Source organism: Epinephelus lanceolatus, chromosome 3, assembly GCF_041903045.1.
Source record: "Epinephelus lanceolatus isolate andai-2023 chromosome 3, ASM4190304v1, whole genome shotgun sequence".
NCBI lineage: Eukaryota > Metazoa > Chordata > Actinopteri > Perciformes > Serranidae > Epinephelus > Epinephelus lanceolatus.
Genome location: NC_135736.1, coordinates 25,099,801 through 25,120,304, shown reverse-complemented (window position 1 = coordinate 25,120,304; position 20,504 = coordinate 25,099,801).

Here is a 20,504-nt window from a genome sequence, read left to right as displayed (position 1 = left end):
TGACACAGACAAGGTCACAGTCACCTTGACCCTTGACATATGACCATCAAAATCTAGTCAGTCCATTGTTGAGTCCAACTGGACGTTTGTGCTGAATTTGAAGAAATTACCTCATGGCATTTTTGCATGGCATATTCACGAGAATGGGACAGACGGACAACCCAAAAACATAAAACAAGCTACTTACAAGCTCTTCCTGGAGCTTTCAAGCATATTACATGAACTTTTTCAAGCCTACATGATGGGTGAGAAGGGAACACAGAGATCTTGAATAATATGAAAAAAAAAATAGTGCGTTAGCCTTTTAGGTCAAAAAATAAATAAATAAAAAATAAAACTGTTTATGAGTAAGGATGAAAAAAGGCCCCCATTAGCAGTTGTATGAGTTACAGTTAGTTTGAAAGTTTCTAACAGCCACCAGTGCTATCACCTCATGTGGTGCAGCATGAGTCTGTTCTCTTGCAGCCAACACTCTGACGTCAGCGCCACTCTCTTTCTCCAACTTCCATCTGTACTGCCAGAGGAGAAAAAATAGGCACAGAATACAGAGTAGAGGAAGTAAGGTAATAAAAACTGGAAAACCCTGATAAGACACATCTGTGGGATTAAACAAGACTCTCTCTGGCTGCTAAATGAGCACCCTCACCCCCATTAGTGGGGTTCACCAAAACATTCCTGAGTCGGCTGGGACGTGCCCCTCCTGCAAGGATGTCAGGTTGTTAAACACAGACACACAAACTCAGACATGGTCCCTTCTATTCTCCCGAAAGATTTAGACAAAACATGTATTTTACATTCTATAATGTTAGTATGGTTTGAGTTTGTGAAGGAGATAAATGTTGAAGCCTCTGGTAATGAAACTGATTAAATGTGCAGCTCCTTCATGTGAACACTGGCACAGATGGATTGAAGAATCCTGGTTTTAACAGAGCCATGTGATTACCAGCTTTATCCAGGATTGTGGATGTTAGAATTAGTGATGCTGAATAATTAGGTAAGCCTAAATTTAAGGAAGAGTAATTTGTGGAAATCTATGCCATTGTTTTCTTGTCTAGAGTAAGAGGACAAGATTGATACCCCTCTCATGTTTGTGTACATTAGACATAAGGTATATGGAGCTTTTCAGAGTTTCAAAGACACTTTACATACAATAGCCTAGGAAGGACCAAAAACCCTTAGTACTGTACGCCACCCAAAAAACTTTTTATATAGAGCATGAGGAAAGTGCTGTTGAAAGGAGGAAGAATCTGAGTCACACCGAAGGAATTTAAACTAATGCTGAGTTGACCATTTTTCTCCTGGATAGGTGAACATAATTTATATGACACTTCTTATCTTTGTGTGATCTATGGCTTGTGGAAAATCTAGTCAACTCCAATTTTTTTAGAGCTTTACTTCTTTGGGGTTTGTCTGTTGTATAAAAAATATGTACTGTTTGATAAGTTTTGTGCTCAGTGGCATTTTTAGGAAGAAAAAAATGGTGGGGAGGCAACTACTTTGGAGAGTTTTCTTCAAAAGACCGACTTTCAAATATGTGCTGTGGAAGATAATCAACATTGTTGCGGTGACAAAAGTTACTGTATTAATAAATACTAACTTCTGCCAAATGTGAGCTAATGATGACGACAGCAACTTGCAAACAGCTCATCGAATTGTAGCAGGGCAAGAGGCAATCAGACCCACACCGGATCAAATTTTGTGCATTCACTTTCATTGCCAAAGCCTTTCGGGAAGTGATGCATGCATTATGTTTTTGGGTTGTCCGCCCCATTCTCGTGAACGTGATATCTCAAGAGTGCCCCACTTTTTTTTTTTTTATCTTTTTCAAATTTGGCACAAACGTCCACTTGGACCCAATGATGCACGGATTTGATTTTGGTGGTAAAGGGTCAAGGACATTGTGACCTTGTCTGCCTCATTCTTGTGAACGAAATATCTCAAGAATGGCTTCAGGAAATTAACGTCCTGTTGGACTCAACAATGAAATAATTAGCATTTGGTGGTCAAGGGCCAAACGTCAAAGGTCAAGGTCACTGTAACCTCACAAAACTGTGGAATTCATACCCTTGACACAAATGTCTAGCAGGATATAATGATGAAGGTGTCACATTTCATATCTAAAAGGTCAACTTTACTATGACATCATTAAGTTCTGCAAAACACTTTTCTGGTCATTATTCAATGTCATAACTTAGGAACAGAAAGGGAGACATTTGGTCAGACACTGTTGGTGACTCTAACTAGAATGTCCACCTTGAAACTTTGCTGACTGTAGATCTTCTATGCTGTTTTGACAAACTGTAATCTGACTGATTCACAAATGCATACCATCACAAGGCTGTAATTCCAGTTGACTGCAGTGTTTGGTGTAAATATATTTGTTTTGGCTTTCTGTGGCACTTTTTGTTATCCCTTTGCAGCATATTTCTATTGTTGTATTTGTTTTGGATTTTCATAATTGTTTTTGTGTAGGCATCATGTGTGAAGCTGCAGCGTGTTCTCCTAATGGAAATGTTTCTGTCATGGTGTGCTTGCCCTTGTTGGAAACTGTACTGGCCACTGTAATGTAAAAACACTTAATACTGTATTCTTTGATATATTACATCTGTGCACTTAGCTAGGGCCAGTAACATAACTTAGACGTTGCACTCTACTTGCCTTGAGTGCAACTGCCCAGATATTAACCTCACCAAATAGGCGAAACACCCACTGGCTCCAGCACTTTGCTATGTATTTTCTGTCTGTTTATTTGACAGATTTCCAATTACTGATTTACTTAGATATGATGAGTCAAGGGCATACTGTATATTTGGTGTCATTAAATTGTGTCTGCTGAGAAAATGCTCTATAGAGAAAGCAGATTACCAAGGGTGAAAGCATCACCCCTATTTACTGTATGATAAACATCTGACCTTTTGCCAAAGGCCTTGCAAAAGCACACCAGTAACTGGAATGTGACTTTGCAAAGAGCTGAAGCTCAGGGATGCAGACTACAGTCTCCGGCACAGAAACACTGAAGATTTGCAAATATTTAAGTGCAAGAGGTCTCACCATTTAATCTGAATCCTTTCAAAATTGCATTTCTCTTTTTTCAGAGATAGCAGGACTATTTATTATCCGAACGCTGTAGAAAAATTAGAATTACATTTACTTGACACACAGATCAAATCCTATTTTTGTATGTAGGGCTGCTTCAAATGAGTATGATTTAAATTCAGACCAATTGCACAAAACTTCCATATAAGTTCTAATAGACTTGCAGACTGGGATGTAATCATAACTATGCATTGAGGTTTTTTTTTCCTAATTCCTATTAAGATTAAAACATACATACTCATTGAAGCATTTCCCTCTTGCACAGAAATCACATTTGACTCAAAACTTAAACCTCATCAACTTCATTCTAATCAAGTTCCTGCTCATTTACAGCATTTTGTATAAGTGTTCACATATGAGACTTATGAAGTGAAGTAATGGTGGCTACTTGACAGGCTCCACTGATTACAGCTCAGCATGACCGTAATAACTGCTCAGGTACTGCAAGACTCCTACACAGTGTCTAGCTGATCATTGCGGCTGCCGCTGATCGACACTTAGCTCTCCCTTGATATTAAATAGAACTGTCAGCAAAAACATTAAAACTGCCTCAGACCTCTGAAGTCACTCTGAAAGGACACTTGAGGCAAAGAGATTCACTTCAAAGATCATTTCATCCTCCTTAAATCAAATACAAGAGGAAATACAAATGGATCAGTGATGCACTCGCAATGAACTTAGTTACAATACTTGGCCACTTCAGAAACAACCCCCTTTGAATGAGGCCAGCAGTTAGCAAGACTACCTCCTTAATGGTGTTCTCCGAGAGCTGTATGAAATCAGCACTTGAATTTGATTAACTGAGTTGAAAGAATTTCTCTGCTCTTGATTACATTCATATTTAGTGGCTTAACATCATGATTAAACACACCCACTTCTTTAAATTCACAAGTTGCAACAGCATTACTAAAAATATCATAGTTGATGTTAGCAAGTTTAGTTTAGTTTAGTTTAGTTTAGTTTTATTCACACATCATCCAGGAAGTACAATACAATACATGGTGTATACAACAAGTATTTTTACACAGTCGGATGTGTGAAAAGGGTCACCCCAAGGAAGCTATTTAAAGCTTTTAATAGGGGGCCCGGTTTTCCATGAATATAGGATACTGGCCAGATATCCTTATAATATGGACCAACCGCAGCTACAATGACTGTAGTCTTTCTGCCTGAATCTTTTAACTAATTTCCAGAAGAACTGTAAGATTAAAGCAGTTAGTAAGAAAGTTATCATGCCACGAGAGAGTAGCACCATGAGGATCTGGAAAAAGAGAACTAGAATTTGTTGATGGTTATTGCCCTAGTTTGACACCTTGATGCTAAAGAGTTCACTTTGAAGCTGCTTTAATCAATATTCTTATAGTATAACAATGAATTAAATGCATGTGAGTCAGTCATAGTGATGAACCCACAGAGAATTATTACCTAGTTCCCCTCTGTTGTTCTAATAGTGTCTTTCAGCCTATTGTTTTGGTTTTATGGACGCAACTTTGCTGTTGTGATCCCACTGCCCTCAACACTACTGTTTCCAGGTGCAGTGTGCTTATCAGATACAGTTAGTGACTTGCAGTGTTGAGCAAGTTATTCTCAAAATGTAATAAACTAAATATTTCTTATTAACTTAACTTGAAAGTGATATGTTACTTTACAATATTACTCTCTGTGTAGAGTAATGTATTACTTATTACACTACTTTTGTGCTACTTTCAGCAAAATTACCTCAGAAGAACAACTAGGCATTATAAAATGTTGTTGTTTCCTAGCAGCTATCAAAGCATTAGGGCTCCAGTTACTGCAGTTCATTTCAAATCCAGCTGTACGCAGATCTGACTCATTCATGCATTTACATACAGTACAGGCCAAAAGTTTGGACACACCTTCTCATTCAATGCGTTTTCTTTATTTTCATGACTATTTACATTGTAGATTCTCACTGAAGGCATCAAAACTATGAATGAACACATGTGGAGTTATGTACTTAAAAAAAAGGTGAAATAACTGAAAACATGTTTTATATTCTAGTTTCTTCAAAATAGCCACCCTTTGCTCTGATTACTGCTTTGCACACTCTTGGCATTCTCTCCATGAGCTTCAAGAGGTAGTCACCTGAAATGGTTTCCACTTCACAGGTGTGCCTTATCAGGGTTAATTAGTGGAATTTCTTGCTTTATCAATGGGGTTGGGACCATCAGTTGTGTTGTGCAGAAGTCAGGTTAATACACAGCCGACAGCCCTATTGGACAACTGTTAAAATTCATATTATGGCAAGAACCAATCAGCTGACTAAAGAAAAATGAGTGGCCATCATTACTTTAAGAAATGAAGGTCAGTCAGTCCGGAAAACTGCAAAAACTTTAAATGTGTCCCCAAGTGGAGTCGCAAAAACCATCAAGCGCTACAACGAAACTGGCACACATGAGGACCGACCCAGGAAAGGAAGACCAAGAGTCACCTCTGCTTCTGAGGATAAGTTCATCCGAGTCACCAGCCTCAGAAATCGCAAGTTAACAGCAGCTCAGATCAGAGACCAGATGAATGCCACACAGAGTTCTAGCAGCAGACCCATCTCTAGAACAACTGTTAAGAGGAGACTGCGCCAATCAGGCCTTCATGGTCAAATAGCTGCTAGGAAACCACTGCTAAGGAGAGGCAACAAGCAGAAGAGATTTGTTTGGGCCAAGAAACACAAGGAATGGACATTAGACCAGTGGAAATCTGTGCTTTGGTCTGATGAGTCCAAATTTGAGATCTTTGGTTCCAACCGCCGTGTCTTTGTGAGACGCAGAAAAGGTGAACGGATGGATTCCACATGCCTGGTTCCCACTGTGAAGCATGGAGGAGGAGGTGTGATGGTGTGGGGGTGTTTTGCTGGTGACACTGTTGGGGATTTATTCAAAATTGAAGGCACACTGAACCAGCATGGCTACCACAGCATCCTGCAGCGACATGCCATCCCATCCGGTTTGCGTTTAGTTGGACGATCATTTATTTTTCAACAGGACAATGACCCCAAACACACCTCCAGGCTGTGTAAGGGCTATTTGACCAAGAAGGAGAGTGATGGAGTGCTGCGGCAGATGACCTGGCCTCCACAGTCACCGGACCTGAACCCAATCGAGATGGTTTGGGGTGAGCTGGACCGCAGAGTGAAGGCAAAGGGGCCAACAAGTGCTAAACACCTCTGGGAACTCCTTCAAGACTGTTGGAAAACCATTTCAGGTGACTACCTCTTGAAGCTCATGGAGAGAATGCCAAGAGTGTGCAAAGCAGTAATCAGAGCAAAGGGTGGCTATTTTGAAGAAACTAGAATATAAAACATGTTTTCAGTTATTTCACCTTTTTTTGTTAAGTACATAACTCCACATGTGTTCATTCATAGTTTTGATGCCTTCAGTGAGAATCTACAATGTAAATAGTCATGAAAATAAAGAAAACGCATTGAATAAGAAGGTGTGTCCAAACTTTTGGCCTGTACTGTATAGGTTTTGCCACTTATACCATTAAAATGTTCTGCTTTTATTTATAATAGCGTGATGAAAACGAAAAGGACACAGGGACAGGCAGGCAGACAAAGAAGTCTGATAAATTATGAAATAAGGATCAATATTTAAAGGCCTATTGTACGGGCTGGTGTGCAAGTCAGTCACTATGACAAGCTGGAAGACCCACCTTTTCCTTTTGTGGTGGTCAACTACAAACGCATCAGAGAGAGCTGAGTACAAGATGGGGACGGTGTGCCAGCGTTACTTTGCCTTTGTAGTGGATGTGAATGGAAAAACAACCAACATTCTAACAGACATTTGGTGGCATCACCCAGATGTGCCAATCATTGGAATGAGGAAAAACACACCAGAGCAAGTGTACTTATCCCAACTGCTGTCAAGCAGTCTTAGGATGCAAAAGCCAAACAGGATACATTGTAGACATTGCAGGTACAGTATGTGAATGGAAACACATTGAACATGATAATGCACAGTAGGGGTGACCCCGAATAGTTGATGATTCGGTGATTCGATTGGGAGAAGTCTGAGTCGACTGCCAGTCTCGCTGTTGAATCGTCGCAAAATGTGGTTATGAAACAAGACCGTACCATTCTGACTAAATGGGGGTGCTCACTGCTGCTGAACATCTTGATTTGACATAGAATGTATTTGTTTTCTAGTAATTCATGATATATAGCCTATTTTGATACAAACATCAGCCTAATTTCTGTTGATAAAAAACTGAAAATGACACGTGCATTTAATCAGTAGGCATAATCATTGCGGAGGTGAGTGAGTGCGCTGCAGGACCATCAGAGCAGCATCGAGGCCTACAGTGATTCAAAGTTAAAGTCCCATTGATTGTCACACACCTGAGTGTGTGAAATTTGTTCTCCACATTTTACCCATCCCCTGAGGGAGTGGTGAGCAGCAGCGGTGCCGCGCTCGGGACTCATGTGGTGATGATTTATGGTGGCGGAGCACATAAACAAACAATTTGGAGGAGGTATGTGCTCTCAAATCAAACTTTTTTGAAGGATTATTTGTTTACCTGAAGTGTCTTAACACAAATTTCACCGCTGATTGTTTTCTTGATAGACCCTGATTTTTTATTTGGCTACTTTTTGTCCAACGATTGAGAGCGGTGACGCACGGTCCGTGTGGATGAACTTGTATGAATCTGAGTTGATTAATGAAGTACCTTGACGTCAGAAAGAAGGACAACTGTTTTACTTCTACTTTTACTTTTATTATTATTATCTTATTATGCCAACTGAAGAATTCAATTTGTTCATTTGGGTGTTTTAGCTCTTTTCTCTGGAGTGGAAACTGACGCAAATGAGCTCATTAATCAATGAAGGGTAAAACAACATAATTCGACGATTAGTCGGCTAAAGGAAAAATTTGTCAAATCAGATTCAACTATGAAAGTTCTTAGTCGGGGACACCCCTAATGCACAGTACAGATGTGCCGATCACTGGCACCCCTCTGTAATGAAGCCTATAATCACATGACAAGATACAAAAACCTTCGTGAGATATTTCTCCTGGTGACACACTGGCGGAAGGGGAGTAGTGTGGATGAATGACCAATGAAAACAATAAACACTTACATTTGGATGGTAACACACAACATGACATAATATTAACCAAAATCCTGTTGGTAATGCATTACACCCAATACTGGCAACTAGCTGGTGAACATAATGGAGGATTTAGCCGCTGGAGAGCAAGATATTTCACTCAGAAGCTGGTGGAGACCAAAACAGATGTAAAAGGTGAATGAAGGTTGGACTCACATTTGGAAAGTGAACAGCTGTCTACTGCTGTCAAAAGACATTTTGTTGACCCATGCAACAACCTGATCTACCTCTGTTCATTTTGTAGCTATACAGTCTATGGGCCAGGCCAGAATATGGTACTACCTAGGTGGCAAAATCTCGTTGGAACCAGTTTGTTCATGTAAGTAATTTGAAACATGATAACTGCTTCAAATGTGCAGCTTTACTTATTTAGAGTAAACCAGACACAAAACAACATGGTCTTAACAGCAGATCTTTTTTGGCATATGAGCACTGCTTCACAAGGTAAAGATCTTCACATTAAAGATACCCACATCATCCACTTGGTCCATTGCCTTGGGCACTCTCAAATCCAGATGGCTTATTGCTGAAAACTAACATGGCTGCTCTTTCAAGAGAGTTAGAGAAAAAAAGGGTCAGCAGTTGAAAATATTGAAGAGCACTCTGTATGCATCACTGATGGAATGAGCCTTGGTCAGAAACTAAAAGGTGATGGCAAGACTTTTGGAGAGATTGCTGGTTTTGTACTGAGCCTAACTTTGCACGGAGTAGAAAACAGTGAGTGGATAGTGATGTTTAACATGTACTGGAAAATATCAGTCAAGCATGCTGGGAGATACAGTCATGGTTCAGCATGACAACTAAAGGTAAGCACATTGGCGCTTCTTATATATATTATTTTGGTGTTATTGTGAATACAGTCCATCTAACGCTCGCTTTCTTCATGTTTTTCGCCATTTTATGACCACTACTGATGCAACTGTAGCCAGTATATTACTATCACTATCTTCATTCATATTTTAAGAAACTACAAATTATATTCAGCCACAAAATAAGCCTGAAAAGGTGGAAATCAGAACAGAGCTACAGAGAGCTGTTGCATAGAGATGATACTTTGTCTCATCTAGTTGCATTGGTGTAAACTAGCAGGTTTTCAGAACATTGCAGAATGGCGCATTGCAAGTAACTGCCTGTTTCAACTTGTCTCGTCATGTCTTTGGTCTGAACTGGGCTTTACAGGCATGCTGGTGTTAGACTGGATGAGCGACACCAGTGGCTGTTCTGGAACACATGGTCCTGCAAGCTTCGACTGCTAAGCCTAGTGCACAGCTCCAAACCTGCATCATTACAGGAGGGTGTAGAAGTTGTCATGAAACTGAATGAGTATGATGATAATAATGATGATGATGAATAAACAGATTGTGATTATTCTAAATGGATATTACTGTGACAGTAGAATAAGATGTTAATGATGATGATAATGATCACTGGTTAACAGTCACACTGAACTGTAACATCACATTATTTCCTCTTTATGTTCCCACCAGAAAAGAGTCATAATTCCTACAGCTGCTTCAGTACTTTAGCCTGCTTTCAAGATATGGTAGCAAATTATACAAGCAGTAATGAAGGTATTAATTATACGTTACTTGTAAATAATTCTTTAGGAATCTAGAAATATAGTCCTAAAATGGGGCAATGATGCTGACCAAAGTTTGATGTCTTGCCCAATTAGAGTAGATATTGATCTTGGTGCTTTGTTCGCAAAGATGAATGAAGAACTCTATCTACTGAACACTTTCATTCATTCCAATAAATCCAACCATCAGTTTTTCAGTTTTTCAAAATCATTTGACACATATTCACATATTCAGTCCCAGTGCGGTGCAGCATAATTATCAGTTTTTTTTCAAGTTTATCACATCACGATGTTTACCGCCAATATGTTACTTTTACATTCAATACTTGACATCTAACATCAGCAGAGACACTCCTGCTGTTTCCCTCTCACATTAACACATCTTTTTTAATCTGACATATTACTTCCCACTTTCAAATAAATTCACATACTCCACATAAACATTTTCAAAAACACACAAAGCTCTTGTAAGTGTTTTGCATCAACACTCGTTTCTTTCACACCAGTGAAACACACTCCAACAGACTTAGTTTTGTCTTAGAAGACGTTTCACCTCTTATCCAAGAGGCTTCATCAGTTCATGCTTGTCTGACTAGGCTGGAACTAGTCTGACAAACTGGTGTGGAAAAACCCAGGTATTTAACCTCTGAGGAGGTCTTCAAAAGGCCAGTGATGTCATTGGATCGTTAGTGCTCCAAAGGTGTGTCAACGACGGTCGTTGAAACTCCTGCTGCAACGTAGGTCGTTGAGGCCATTTGTGATCGACCATTGTTTTTAGAGGTTAAGTTGTTAAATCTCCTGGGCAAGGATGAAAGGACAGCATTATAGGTGGGGGGATAGGTGGTGTCACAGACCTCCTCTATTGAGAGATGGTTTTTCCAATTTCACATTCTAAGACAAAACTAAGTTCAGTTGTGTTCGATTCAATTGCCTTGAGATAACTATGACCTGGATAAATGAGAATATCCACAGGCAAACTCCGACAGCTTTCATACAGGAGTGGAAATTAGTTGTTTGCTGTTGTATGTCCAATAATCTCAGTTTTCTTTGCATTGGGTATTTGTCCTTGGAATTAAGTTTACAGTGCCAATAGTTTGTGAACCATTAGAATTTCCTGTATTTCTGCATAAAAGTGATCTCAAATGTGATCAGATCTTCATCTAAATCCTAAAAATACACGAAGAGGACCCAGGATTGTTGTTTAGTGTCTGTAAACATGCTTGCCAGCAAAAGTGAAAGTAAAAGCCAACCTCAGTTTGGCTTTATTTTGGTGTCACTACCTTTTTTTTATGGCCCAATCTCACCTGAGCTCTGCAGGGTACGCGCCAAGAAATGTCCCAAACTTAGAAACTGAGAAGAAAATAACAAAAATACAGGCAGAGGGCAAAGTCTCTGCAGATAAATACACCACCACACACTATAACTGCTGATCAGTACCACACATGGGCTTGGAGGAATTTTGGCCCATTACTCCACACAAAACTGCCTCAGCTCAGTGATGCTGCAGGGTCTCCTTGCGTGATCTGCTCTCTCAGGTCTCAACCTTGCTTTTGTAGACTGACTTGTGTTTAGGTACTTTGTCTTGCTGCATTGCCTATATGTTGTTGAAGTTAATTATATGAACAGATACCCTGACATTGTCTTGTAGAATTTTCTGGTACAATCCAGAACTCATAGTTCTCTCAGAGATTGCTGCCCTGGTCAAAAAGCAGCAAAGCACCCCAAAACTATGACACTGCCACTGCCATGCTTCACAGTTGGGATGAGGTTGCTTTGATAAAATGGAGTGTTTGGTTTTCCCAAACATGTTGTTTCTCATTTAAACCAAACGTTCTATTTTGGACTCATGTGTCCACAAAACATTCTTCCAATACCCCTCACCCACACGGCCTTTAGCAAAATGTTCTTCTTGGGGAGCTGTGGCTTTCTCCTTGCTATCCTGCAATACACACCGCACTTTTTTAGTGTTTGATGGTGGACTCATGAACACTGACATGTGCCAGAGCAAAAGAGGCCTGTAGATGTTACCCTGGGTTTCTTTGTGACCTCCTGGGGTATTACACACCTTGCTCTTGGACTGATTTTTGTTGGATGGCCCCTCCTGATGTTGAATTTCCTCCATTTGTACAATATCTGCCTGACACTGGATTGGTGAAGGTGAAACTCTTTGGAAATGATTTTGTAACCTTTTCCAGCCTGGTGACCATCAACAACTCTTTGTCTGAGCTCCGCAGAAATCTGCTTTGTTCGAAGTATGGCACACTTTGGCAAGTGGTGAAGACCAGATAGTAAAGACCAGTGTTGGGAGGGTTACCTGTAAAATGTAACAGGTTACAGATGACCAGTTACCCTGTTAAAAATGTAATAAGTAATGTAACTATTTTACTAAGTCACTCTATAAACTTTTCACCTGAAAGAATATGCTTGGATGTAATCCCTTTGTAATCACCAACATGTTGATAAGTAACATTTAATTACATCTAACTAGTTACTCTCTAACACTGGTAAAGACCCAGGTCAATATTGTTTCAACTGGGCAGCAACTGATCACATCTGACTGTTGTTCCATTAATTGAAACACCTGACCCCAGTTAGCCCTTTTAACAAACACATAATGCTTTGTGAAATAAGTGACTGAATGATTAAGTACATATTTTTGTATCATTTGTTAAACTGGGTCCTTTTTATCTAGTTTTAGGACTTGAAAGATGGTCTGATCAGATTTTAGCATGAAGAAAGAAAAAAGCGATCCACACACCAAAAGAGCTCCCATATGCAATTTTTTATTTTGCGTGACGTTTCAGGCGTGATGCTCTTCCTCTTCCAGCAGTCTGAGGAAGAGCATCACGCTTTTTTGCGTGACGTTTCAAGCGTGATGCTCTTCCTCAGACTGCTGGAAGAGGAAGAGCATCACGCTCGAAACATCACGCAAAATAAAAAATTGCATACGGGAGGTCTTTTGGTGTGCGGATCACTTTTTTCTTTTTTCATGCTTTTGATACTTTGTGATCCAGCACCCAACCCAGTGGGCTTCGGGGATGTGCGTGTCCTATTTTTTATCATACTGATCAGATTTTAGGTCATATTTATGTAGAAGTACAGAAAACTCTAAAAGGTTCACAGACTTCCGAGCAGCACTGTATATAAGACAAACATGCATCATATGATTTACACCCACAACACCTTGAAAACAAATATTTAAATATATTGTATTCAATCTAAAGTAAGTAAAACTTAACGTATACAACCAACAGTTAACCTAGCACTGTTTGCACATGGTGTTGACAGTACATTTGTTTAAAAAGTGCAAGAGACTGACAGCCCAGTAGCCTAGGATTATATTCATATTGGAGAATTTCACACCTCACGTTGTACATCCATTGCCAACTTTCAGTGCCAATGCAGGAAGATGTCTACAAAATCCACCTAACAGCCAATTTATCATTTACCAATTAAAACACAATATCTGCTTTATTTAGTTCCCACAAAAACCGAGGTATTCACCACAATCTTTCCATAACCTTAACCATGTCATAGTTGCAATATGCAGGTGTTGCAGAAAGACAGAGTAATCAGAAAAGAGTGAAGACTGGCTTTTATACAATGGCTGGTAAATAATGTTCATAAAGGCTGCTCTTGATGTGTAACAGAGGTATTGTTGCTATGGTTACATGCAGGGCTTTCTTTGTTCTCTGATTAAGGATGGTGGTAATATTATTGATTGTAAACATTTGAGCATGGAAGCTGATATCTGACCTCTGGGAGCAGTAGAGTGTGTGTGTAATAAAGTAATCTAAGCTCAAAGATAAAATATGACAAAGCTACATTTATCCAGAGGGAAACTGCTGCGCAGGAGCTGCAGTACAAAGTGAGGGGAGTGCAAATATAACAGTGCAAATATTAAAGGTGCAAATCCAAAATACAGTATTTATAATACATACAGTGTTAAAGTCAGGTTACGGATCATAAAAATGTAATGGTAGGGATCAGTCTTGGTGGGGTTGCAGATCAGATGTGTATAGGCAGCGTAAGAGTACATGTAGTAGTACAGAACCCCATGTACTAGCTTTTCAGGATTTAATGTTAACATACACCTGTGAACCAATCACAAACAACTCTAACTGGCAATAACAGACCACAGAAAGCATTATTTTGCCAGGAAACTAGTGCTCAACAAAAGTGTATAATCAGAGTAATAAGAGTGACACAACCCTCCGCTGTTGACTGCTGCAATATAACAACCCAGGAGCCGTTCTAACAGCTTCAGGCTAATCAGACAGAACATGGACCTCCTATTTCCCATTGCCTGTCAGCCTCATCACCTGTGAAAAACCATACAAGCTGTGGTAGGACTCTTCCCTCTATCCCCATGGCTTTCCTTGACTGACACTTTCTGCAGGCCAGGCGCTGATCACTGTTGAGTCAAGCTGTATTTTCGCTCCGTTTGGCATAAAAACCCACTACAAAGGACTGCTGGGAGGTATGGGGAATTGTTGTGGTTAATGGGTTAGACACGAAACAAGAAAGTGGAGGAATTCCACTTGAGATCACGCCTCTTATTTCCTGCTATTCTTCACTGTGGTGTTTTAAGTAGGGACACGAGCAGCTTTGGAGTTTATAACTTTAGAGAGACTCATATATTGCATGGACAAATAAATAAACAACTTACATACTGATTTTAATAAAATGAATCAAGTATTTTGTATTGTATGACACAATTACATAATAAAAACTTCAGTATTTTTTTTTAATAATCTTTTTTCATGTTTTTATACTTGATTGTATTCTGTGTAATTCTAATGTATTTAATAGCAGCCAGATAAGCAATAATTCATGTATTGTTTCCTATTATTATTGTTGTTGTTTAGTGGTTTTATTCTGTTGGAAACATAAAACATGTATGATGATTCATTTGCTTTAATTACAGATATCACATTTAATATGTGGTGCAGGCTTAAACCATAGCCAAAAAGAGAATTAAAAAAAAGAATAAGCTGCAGTTCTGGATCAAGGACATGTATTCCATGAACATTGCATTTGTTTTGATTCAGATCATAATTTCTACGCTCTAAGACTGGAAGATATTTCTGGGAATTGTTCAGCCTTGGTGAATGTATGCACTCTCTTTCCCCCCCTGTTACTGTGTACGCTCCGTGCATATAATGAAGCTGTGACAGTCATTTTTAAGCATCAAAAAATAATAACTGAGAGTGTGTTGTTAGGAGCAGGCAGTCCTAAAATGTGGCAGCATAATGTCAACCCCCCCTCCCCGGCCACCTCTGCCCCAGTGGGAAAGTGAAGCATCACGTTGGAGAGGATGACATTTCATGGTCCAGTAGCATTATTGCAATATAAAAACAAAACACCCTTGACTTTTAGTGAGAGAAGCAAAGGAGCCGTAGAGAGATGGAGGCAGACAGAGAGCTGTCTAATGTTCTTAACACTTCATCGAAAGCAGTAAATGCTGTAGTAAGGAGCATGGTTGAACAATTAGAATTAACATGTGGTTGTTTGGGCGGGAGATAATGTATTTCTCATCTGACAGCTCATACCATATACAGTACAAAAAGCACCAATATAATTTTCCTTCTTTTTTTTTTTTTTTGATAAATAAGTATTCCACATAATTTTCAGCATACAGTTTACAGTCATGTCAGTGAATCACATGGTGGCTTCACACACATCTTCCCCCGGCAGCGCAGGAGATCTATAGAGTCAGCACAGTTTTAAGATTAGTGTCACTGATTCAGTATCTGACCAAATATTTCCTTTTCTATTCCTGAGTTATGGTGTTGCATAATGGCCAGAAAAGTGTTTTTGTCAAATATTATGATGTCACAGTGAAGCTGACCTTTGACCTGTTGGATATAAAATGTCATCACATCATCATTTTATCCTATTAGACATTTTTTTTTAATTTTTATTCATAATTTATCAATGAATTCTTGAGTTATGGCCAAAAACATGTTTTGTGAGGTCACTGTGACCTTGACCTTTGACCACCAAATTCTTATCAGTTCATTCTTGAGTCTAAATGCATGTTTGTGCCAAATTTGAAGAAATTCTCTCAACTTCTTTTGCGATATCATGTTCATGAGAGTGAAACTGACGCAAGGTCACAGTGACATTGACCTTTGACCATTAAATTCTAATCATCCTTAATTCAAAGTGGACATTTTTGCCAGAAATTGAACAAAGTATTAGTCCAGGCAGGACAGGATGTCAAGCTCAGCTCACGTTCCGGCTACATCAGCTGATCTCAAACAGCCAATCAACTAATGGAGCAGCTAATTGATGGAAGGGAGTCAGCTGATAGATCACATGATTCCTTTCTGTGCAACTAATTGGCGAATCTCATTCAGGGCGCCCTATTTAAACTGCTCTGGCCTGCCTACTGTTGCTGCTTCCTCTGCAAGCTCTCTGCAAGCTTCCTCTGCAATATTTCTTGACCAGAAGCACTCACTACAGAAGTTGTGTCTTCATTGTGAAGATGCCATCCAAGTCTTTATGCTAAGCTACCCTAACTGTCCACAGGTGGCTTCAAATTTAACCGACAGTCATGAGAGTGGTGTCACTAATCTTACCTAACTCTTGGCAAGAAATCAAAGTAGCATGTTTCCCAAAATATTGTACCATTCCTTCAGGAGGGACCAGTGTGGAAAAGTGGAACTAAAAAAACAGTCATTTTTAAAAAAGTGAACTTGCAGAGGGACATGGTTAGAAAAGAGAAATTCTCTATTAACTAAACTCCAGCCAGACCACATTTTTTCCCAGAAACCAGACTGCCCAGCTCTCTGCCTCTGTGGTCGAAACGATTTATGACTGTGGCACTGTGAGGTGGGTGGCACAGCATGGTGGCAGATGTAGGGCCACAGTTTAATTCTAGTCTAGTCAGATCAAAGTATCAGCAGAAGCACAGAAAGGTGTGGAAAAGTACAGTAAAAGAATGGGCTGGGTGTACCATTACTTTACCAAGGCCAATCTTTCATCAGCAGCTTTCTCGCCTTGTGTTTGGACCCCCCTTTGTTGTTTCCACTCCACTGCCAGTGCTTTTGAATTACATCAGCAGTGATATATTAATAATTTCTGCCCTGTTTATGCCTATTTGTAATTGACAAGACGTTATGTATTAATCATATTTTGTGGCGAGGTGAGCTCCAAATTAAACAGAGGCACTGTTTGTTCCTGTGATTTTACTGAAAGAAGTGTGGGATGCTGGGAATCTATCTTTCCAGCCAACTGAGCTAAGCCATTGGGAGACAGTCTGGGGTTGGCTGCCCCCACTTCCTTTTGGTAATGGAAAAACCCACACTCAGAGTCAAGATAAAGAATGGAGAGCAGAATTCATACACTGTGTCTCAATTCCCTTTGGATTTGGGCCCCAGTGTACATGAGGCACATTTTGTTCCGTGCATATCTATTAATTTTCCAAGAATGTATTAATTTAATTTACAATACTTTTGCAAGAGTGTCAGCTATTTTAAAGCTTATTTGATCTTTCAGCAAATCCTCATTAGCCGCACGCTCTCATTGCTACTTGTCTTCAAAGCGGACTGATTGAAACATCTTAATGCCAGTGCAGTTTCCCTTGAATGAGAAAGAGGATGGCTTCAATCTTGCACACGTTGTCAGGAAAAGGAGGGAAGGAAACGGATTCCTCCGGGAGTTCAATGCATTATTCCAGTCAATATATTGATGTATGTTTGAGACTGATCCAAGGGTAAAATCCCCTCAGAGACAAAGGTAAGAAGAGAAGGAGAGATGGTGATGTTTATATTCATTTGTCCTCTACTTGGCGAGACGTGCACACTTCCTCTCACCCGCTCATGAATAATGAATGCTCACACAGCCTAAACTGACCTCATTGCAATTACGTCAGATGATGGATTTGTTTGAAAACCACTTGACCTTGTCTTAAACATTACTGTTTTGCTGTGTCATTGACACTTGTACAAGGTTGCCAAGTCACAGCCTGGCAACAGCAGCTGAGTCGCTGCACAGAAATGCCTATTCAGAGCTTTGGCTTCAGGGACCGTTAGCCCTGCAGGTCAAACAGATATTCAATCATAACCTTTCTGTCTCATTTGTTTACTTTCTGCCAAATTCTGCCACACTTTGTTTACAGTAGTTCAACTGACAACATCTTAATTATATCTGAAATGTCTCTTCGCCAATCTCTTTGTTTGTGTCTAATTAATTAAAATCTGATGGCAGCTCATTCAAATAAAGTGAATGCAATTCTCTAAATTCGTTGTTAACTGACTTTTTTTCCCCAGTGCTGCAACTTGTAGTTAATTAAACCTACTGTGTGCATGTGGAGGTACGTGTACTGAAAACATCAGTTGCTGTGCTACTTCTATGTTCGCCATCTTCAAGAATAATCATCCGCAAAAGGATTAATTTGTATGTGGGTCCTGTTTCATACAACCACATGTGAAAACACCTGCCAAGAATGCAGTATGTAAAACATGCAAACCATGAGAATGTTGTTGACTTAAATCTCCCGTGAAGGGATGAAGGAAACACATAATCTCAACAACAGCCCTTGAGCAAAGCATTTAGAAGCTCCTGGTGTACATTTGATCTCAAGGCTGACCTTTACTCCTCTAGTATTTCACACAGGTTCCATGCTTTAACGAGGCTCTACTGGCTTAACCATTCATCTACACATCTACACTTTGATTTAAATGTACGTGCAAGGATTAGATAAATAAACCTTTTGCACACTTTAGGACTCTTGCAGTACAATTTTAGTGCATGAAAATATAGTCAAGTTATGAGAGTGCCGGCCAATTCTTCAGAGTAATATGACGCAGCAAGATGCCATCTAAAATATCTGGACTGTATTCCTACTTTCTAGCACGTAAGATCCCATGGGTAAGGAGGGACAATTCACAGTAATACATCTTTGGGGAGGCTCTTATGTCTAGTGACTCACAGAGGGAGATTCAAAAGAAGAGTTCTTTGTTCAGTCAGTTCCTTGCAGACATAACCAAGCTACCTCTCACAACAATATTATATTTTTCCCCATTTTTTTCCCATTTCTCAAATCTAGCTCCTGAGAATTATCCCCTACCTATCTCATCCTGAAGTAAGCCCTTGAAATGGAGATTTTTTTCAATGACATAAGCTCTTACCTGTCAGATTGGAACACTTTAGTGAATTACAAATTCACAGTATCAGAGAGAGCTGCACAATATCAGGTTTGTGTCTTTGTGATTTGAAATTAATTTTCATAGGGGTCTTTTGTAAAATAATAAAAGAGAACTGAGCATTTGAAAAGCATGGTCATAGAAATCTTGATTTTGATGATTTTTTTTACTTTTTTCAATTTAAATTGACATGGTGGGCAACACGGTGGTGTGGTGGTTAGCACTCTCGCCTCACAGCAAGAGGGTTGCCGATTCGATCCCGGGCGTGGGAGCCCTTCTGTGCGGAGTTTGCATGTTCTCCCCATGTCAGCGTGGGTTCTCTCCGGGCACTCCGGCTTCCTCCCACAGTCCAAAGACATGCAGATTGGGGACTAGGTCAATTGGTAACTCTAAATTGTCCGTAGGTGTGAATGTGAGTGTGAATGGTTGTCTGTCTCTATGTGTCAGCCCTGCGATAGTCTGGCAACCTGTCCAGGGTGTACCCTGCCTCTCGCCTGATGTCAGCTGGGATAGGCTCCAGCCCCCCCGCGACCCTCAAGAGGATGAAGCGGTTAGAAGATGAATGAATGAATGAATTGACATGGTGGCATGGTGGTGCAGTGGTTAGCATTGTTGCCTCAGAGCAAGAAGGTTCCTGGGTCGAACCCAGGGTGGGAGTTCTGTGTGGAGTTTGCATGTTCTCCCTGTGGTAGCGTGGGTTTTCTGCAGGTACTCCGGCTTCCTCCCACAGTCCAAAGACATGCAGGTTAAATGGTGGCTCTAAATTGCATGAATGGTTGTCTGTCTCAGCCCTGTGATAGTCTGGCGACCTGTCCAGCGTGTACCCTGCCACCCTCCCACGACCCCTAACAGGATAAGCAGTTACAGATAATGAATGAAATAGTTGTTTTTTGTCATTAAAAAAAAAAGAATAAAATAAAAATAGGGCAAATGTTAGAGTGGAGTGTTTGTGGAGATCTGAGTGCAGTACAAAACAAGAAGAAGCTGAAATTAACAACTTTGCATATATACCTATTCTCTTCTAGCAAGTTTTTTATTTGTGTTGATTTATCTTGTCTTGTCTCGGGCGCCTTCAATATGCTACGTACAAACCTGACTGGACTCCAATGATGTAGGTGTCAGGCTTTTTGCAGTTCTAAATTATTAATGCAGCAGCATTCAACTGTAAGTATAGACAGCAGCAGTAAGGCTGACAGTGGCAAAAGAAAAGCGTTAGTGCTTGTTTTATTTGCCTAACATAAAGAAGAAGATAATAGATTTATAGATTCTATGTGAGAACCATACATATTTAATTCAAGTGTATTTTTTATTTATGTAAATCTGAATGTCCAAATCAACTAGACAACAGACAGGGCTTTGGAAGTAACCATTGGTGGGCCAACTGTGGAAATCTCTTCTCTATAGAATTTATCTTATAAAAAATAGCATAGTCTGGCAACAATTATTCCTTACATCAACTATTAGGACTCCCTGTCGTCATCAGTGTAAGACATTGTCAGTGATCAAAATCTGATTCCTCCAGACTGGGCATGTCCAGATAGTTTTAAAACCA